This window comes from Phascolarctos cinereus, unplaced genomic scaffold, assembly GCF_003287225.1.
Source record: "Phascolarctos cinereus isolate Bilbo 61053 unplaced genomic scaffold, phaCin_HiC Scaffold_5;HRSCAF=322, whole genome shotgun sequence".
In the NCBI taxonomy this organism is placed as follows: domain Eukaryota; kingdom Metazoa; phylum Chordata; class Mammalia; order Diprotodontia; family Phascolarctidae; genus Phascolarctos; species Phascolarctos cinereus.
The window spans coordinates 321,322,765-321,328,872 of NW_027555958.1; positions in this window are offsets into that span (position 1 = coordinate 321,322,765).

Below are 6,108 nucleotides of genomic sequence, written 5' to 3' on the forward strand. Positions count from 1 at the left end.
AGTGTTGTGAGCCCAGGTGCCAACCAAGCTGCCTGAAGAAACTTCTGCAGCGGTGCTCTGAGAAATGCGCCCCAACCTGCCCACCCAAATGTGTCCCATGTCCTCCTCCTTGCCCTAAGCCTTGCCCACCTAAATCCTGCCCACCACCATGTCCTCCTCCTTGCCCACCTAAATGCTGCCCAGCACCATGTCCTCCTCCTTGCCCACCTAAATGCTGCCCACCAAAAAGTCCCCCTCCATGTCCCCCTCCTCCACCATGCCCTCCTCCACCATGCCCCCCACCAGAATGAAAACCATTGGATATTGACCTCCAACATCAACACCACCAACATCATCATCTCTGTCCATCTTGGTGGGTGGGGTGCCTGTAAACTGAAGCCATGAACTGACAAGTAAACGTGTTTCTCTGCTGTGCAACAAAAACATGCCTTTTTCTGGTTGTTTTTGGTTTTTTGTTCTGCGTTTTTTTTTTGTCATAAATCAAATTACGCAAGCCAAATTACTTTGGGCCAACTTCTCCTTTCCATTAGTCAACTCTTCCAAGATTGGTCCTAGATTACCAATAAGCAGAAAGTAATTCTAACTTATGTTCCCCACACACACAGTGGATTATCCACTGGAAAATTTCCACCTTGGCTCCTTTCATAGTTGCTACCTTCCTGAGTCACACAAAACTCTGCCAGATACTTGAAGTTCATTCTGGGAATGGCATGGCATGTCTGAAAAAGCAGGGACCTGGAGTTGGAAGATCTAGAGCTTAAATCCTGACACTGTGGCTTACTTAACTATGGTGCCTTAAATTCAATTTCCCTCTCTGGATCTCCTCATCTGCAAAATGAGAAGATAGAATTCTAAGGTCTCTTTTCCAGATTTAAATCCTCTGATTCTATGAATCTCAGTTAAATCAGCTCAAGCTATTTAAATTTAGGATACCAATTATTGAGGGAGGGGGATATAGAATTCACCAAATCAAACAAAATACTATAGTTCAGAATCAAAATGGACCTTTAAAACTGCCAAGTCCAATCCATGCCTGAAAATGAATCCTCACTATAGCAACATCTAATATATCAATGGTCATCTAGATTTTGCTGGAAAACTCCAGTGAGAGAACCCACTGCCCCTCAAGATAGTCCATTACACTTTTGGACAGTTCTCATTATTATGAAGTTTTATGTGACTTCAAACCTAAATTGGTCTCTTTGTATTCACTGCTCCTTCTAGAGCCAAATGGAGGACAAAGTGGATGCTCTTCCATGGCATTCGTTATGTCTCACCCAACCTAAGTATTTGTTGTCATGTCTCACCAGTCCCACCTCACCTCACCATCATTCCAGGCTACCTCTTCTCTTGGCTAACCACTCCAATCCAATACTTTAATGGCCTGGGCTTAAGACCCTTCGATATCCTGGATCAACTCTTCTGAACATTGACCAACTTAGTATCTTTTTTCTTAACTCTGGTCCCTAGAACTGGGCACAATACTCTAGATGAGGTCTGACCAGAACAGAGTACAGTGGGATCACCATCTTTGCATTAATTTTCTTGGTTGTATTTATCTCTTTGCTGTCAATTCATATGGAGAATTACTGTCTGCTAACCCACACACACTCACACCAATAACTTTTTCAAACAAATTGCTATCCATCCATGTTCCTGTTTTGTACTTACAAAGTAAGTTTCTTGGATCCAAGTGTAATGTTTATTAACATTTATCCCTACTCAGTTTTTATTAGATTCAATCCAATTCATTCCATAGCCAAGTAAGAAAAAGAGTCTTTGTTTTGTTGGATTATCTGGGCTAGATCAATGAGCCAAGATGGTGGATTAGGAGCAGCCACTCAGCTGAACTCTCCCAACATTACTCTCCAAACAACTTTAAAAAAATGCCTCAAGTTAAATTTTGGGGCAGCAAAGACAACAAAGAAAAGGTCAGGGTAAGATAGTTTTCTGGCCTAAGAAAAATGAAGAGGTTAGCAGGAGAAGTCTGCGGCACCCCAAGGCTAAGGCTTGTCCCAAGCCCATACAATCAACAACAATGGAGGCAGTAGCATCAGCAGAAGAAGCTTTGGGGGGTCTCAGCCCACAGACAGTAAGTAGGTCAGGCAACTGCTCAGAAAGAGATTACAGGGGACCTTATGCTGGCCCTGGTATGGCTGGCACTGATTGGCAACTCTATTGCCAGTTCCAGGGTAGAGAGCAGTACCTGTGGTCAATCACAAGAGAAAAGGGCCCAGGTCACAGCACCAAAGCAAAGGGGAATGCTAGCATGTGTAGCTGCAGAGGATCAGGGGCTCTTCCTTGGCAAAAAATCGGAGCACAGACTAGGAGAGAAGTGACCACACCTCTCCCAGGATCACACAACCTTGGAAGGACCAAAAACTTGCAGGCCCCCAACTAGCTCTGGAAACGGCAGCACAAAAAATCCTGAATCTTGGGACAGTGCCTCCCACCCTCAGGTGAGCAGAGCCCAACTTTAACATAAAGTTCAAAGTCAAAAAATAGGCTGAAAAATGAGCAAACAACAATTTGGCCATAAAAAGCTACTATGGTTGCAGGGAAGACCAAGACATAAAACCCAGAAGAAGACAACAATGTGAAAACAGCTACCAAAACAAAGCCTCAAAGAATAATGCTAAGTGGATCCAAACCAAACAAGAATTGCTGGAAGAGTTAAGGAAAGAGATGAGTGGTAGAGGAAAACTGGAAAAACAAATGAGAGTAATGCAAGAAAATTATGAAAAGAGAATTAACAGCTTGATAAAAGAGACACAAAAAATGTTAGAGAAAATAACACCTAAAAAAAAAATTGGCCAGATGGTAAAACAGGCACAAAAATCCATTGAAGAGAAGAATTCCTTAAAATTTAAGAATTATTGGACTATCCGAAAACCATGATCAAAAAGAGCTTAGACATCATCTTTCAAGAAATTATCAAGGAAAACTGCCCTGATATTCTAGAACAATAGAACAAAATAGAAATTGAAAGAATCCACCAATCACCTCCTGAAAGAGATTCCCAAAGGAAAACTCCTAGGAATATTATAACCAAATTCTAGAATCCCCAGTTCAAGGAGAAAATATTGCAGGCAGCCAGAAAGAAACAATTCAAGTATTGTGGAAACACAATCAGGAAAATACAGAATTTAGCAGTTTCTACATTAAAGGTTTGGAATACGATATTCCAGAGGTCACAGGAGCTAGGATTAAAACCAAGAATCACCTACCCAGCAAAATTGAGCACAGTCTTTTGGGGAAAAAATGGATATTCAATGAAATAGAGGACTTTCGAGCATTCTTGATGAAAAGACCAGAGTTGATTAGAAAATTTGACTTTCAAATACGAGAGTCCAAAGAAGCATGAAAAGGTAAACAGGAAAGAGAAATCATAAGGAACTTATTAAAAATTGAACTATTTACATTCCTACATGGAAAGATGATATTTGTAACTCATAAGACCTTTCTTGGTATTAAGGTAGTTGGACGGAATAGATAGATAGATAGATAGATAGATAGATAGATAGATAGATAGATAGATAGATAGGTAGGTAGATGGTGCAGGGTGAGTTGAATATGAAGGGATGATATCTAAAAAATAAAATTAAGGGTGAGAGAAAATTGTACTGGGAGAAGAGAGAAAGGGAGAGGTAGAATGGGGTAAATTATCTCACATAAAAGAGGCAATAAAAAGCTTTACAGTGGAGGGGAACAACGAGGTGAGAGGGAATGAGTGAATGAGTGAATCAGATTTGGCTTAAGGAGGGAATAACATACACACTCAATTGCGTATGGAAATCTATCTTATCCTACAGGAAGATAGGGGTGAAGGGGATAAGAGAGGGGGGATGATAGAAGGAAATATAGATTGGTGGAGGGGATAATCAGAAGCAAATAGTTTTAAGGATGGACAAAGTCAAAGGACAGAATAGAATAAACAGGGGGCAGCATAGGATGGAGGGAAATATAATTAGTCTTTCACAACATGACTGTTACGGAAGTGTTTTTGCATGACTACACATGTATAACCTATATTGAATTGCTTGCCTTCTCAATGGTGAGAGTGGGTGGGAAGGGAGGAAGGGAGAGAATATGTAACTCAAAGTTTTAAAAATGAATGTTAAAAATTGTTTTTACATGCAACTGGGAAACAAGATATACAGGCAATGGGGCACAGAAATCTATCCTGCCCTACAGGAAAATAGAAGGGGAAAGGGATAAGAAAAAGGTGTGGGGGAGTATAAGTGAGGGCATTCAGAATGCATATTGTCTTGGGGTGGGGGAGGGGAGAGATGGGGAGAAATTTTGGAACTCAAAACCTTGTGGAAGTAAATGTTGAAAACTAAAAATAAATCAACAAATAAAAAGTTTTTTTTAAAAAAGAAATATCTCATCACAAAAACAACTGACATGGAAAACATAGATTTAGGAGAGATAATTTAAGAATTATTGGACTACCTGAAAGCCATGGTCAAACAAAGAGCTTAGACATCATATTTCAAGAAATTATCATGGAAAACTGCCCTGAAATCTTAGATCCAGAGAGTAAAATAGAAACTGAAATAATCCACCAATCATCTCCTGAAAGAAAGCCCAAAATGAAAACTCCCAAGAATGTTACAGACAAATTCCAGAGCTCCCAAGTCAAAGAGAAAATAATTCAAACAGCCAGAGAGAAGCAATTCAAATATCACAGAGCCACAGTCAGAATCACCCAAGATTTAGCAGCTTCCACATTAAAGGAGCAGAGGACTTGGAATATGATATTCCAAAAGGCAAATGAGCTAGGATTACAACCAAGAATAATCTACCCAACAAAACTGAGTGTCATCCTCAAGGCAAAATGGTCATTCAGTGAAATAGAGGACTTTCAAGCATTCCTGATGAAAAGACCAGAGCTGAATAGGAAATCTGACATTCAAATGGAAGACTCAAGGGAAGTATAAAAAGGTAAACATGAAAGAATGATTGTAAGGGACTCGAAATTAAACTGTTTGCATTCCTATATGGGAAGATGATACATGTAACTCTTAAGAACTTCATTATTATTAGAGCAGTTAAAAGGAGTTTATATAGACAGAGGGCATGGGTGTGGTTGATTATGTTGGAATGATCTCAAAAAAAAAAAAAAGAAGAGGTGAGAAAGAGGAATATAGTGGGAGATGGGGAAGGGAGAAGTAGAAGGGAAGAAATTATCACACATAAAAGTCACTTAAGGAAGAGCTTTTATAATGGAAGGGAAAATGAGGAAGGCAGGCAATACTTGAATCTCATTCTTACTGGAATTGGTTCAAAGAAGGAAGAATTTCACAGAGAGAGAGAGAGAGAGAGAGAGAGAGAGAGAGAGAGAGAGAGAGAGAGAGTTGCATATAGAAATGTAAGTTATCCGATAAGGAAATAGGAGGTGAATGGGATAAAGACAAAGAGTGGGGAGGGGGGTGATTGAAACAGAAGGTGGATTAAGGGAGGCAGTGGTTAGAAACAAAATAGACTTTTGAGGAGGGACAGGATAAAAGGAGAGAAAGGAGGAAAAGAAGAAAATGGGACAGATGGAAATAAACAGTTGTAATCATAACTGTGAATGTGAATAGAATGAATACACTCATAAAACAGAAGCAAATAGCAAAATGAATTGGAAACCAGAATCCAACAATATGTTATTTACAAAGGCACACTTGAAACAGAAAGACACACAGAGACTTAAAGGACTGGAGCAGAATCTAATATGCTTCAGCTGAAGTAAAAAAGGCAGAGGGTAGTAATCATGATCTCAGACAAAACAAAAGCAAAAACTAACCTAATTAAAAGGGAAATAATCAGGGAAAATACAGTATGTTAAAAGATACCATAGACAATGAAGTAATATCAAAAATTTTACAACAAGTTTCTCTGATGAGGGCCTCATTTTTGAAATACATACTGAGTATGGAACTGGGTCAAATTTATAAAAATAGCCATTCTCCAATTGATAAATGGTCAAAAGGATATAAACAGGCAGATTTTTAGAAGAAAAATGCTCTAAATTACTATTCATTAGAGAAATGCACATTAAAACAATTGCAAGGTACCACTTCACACCAATAAGAAATAACAAATACTGCAGGGGATGAG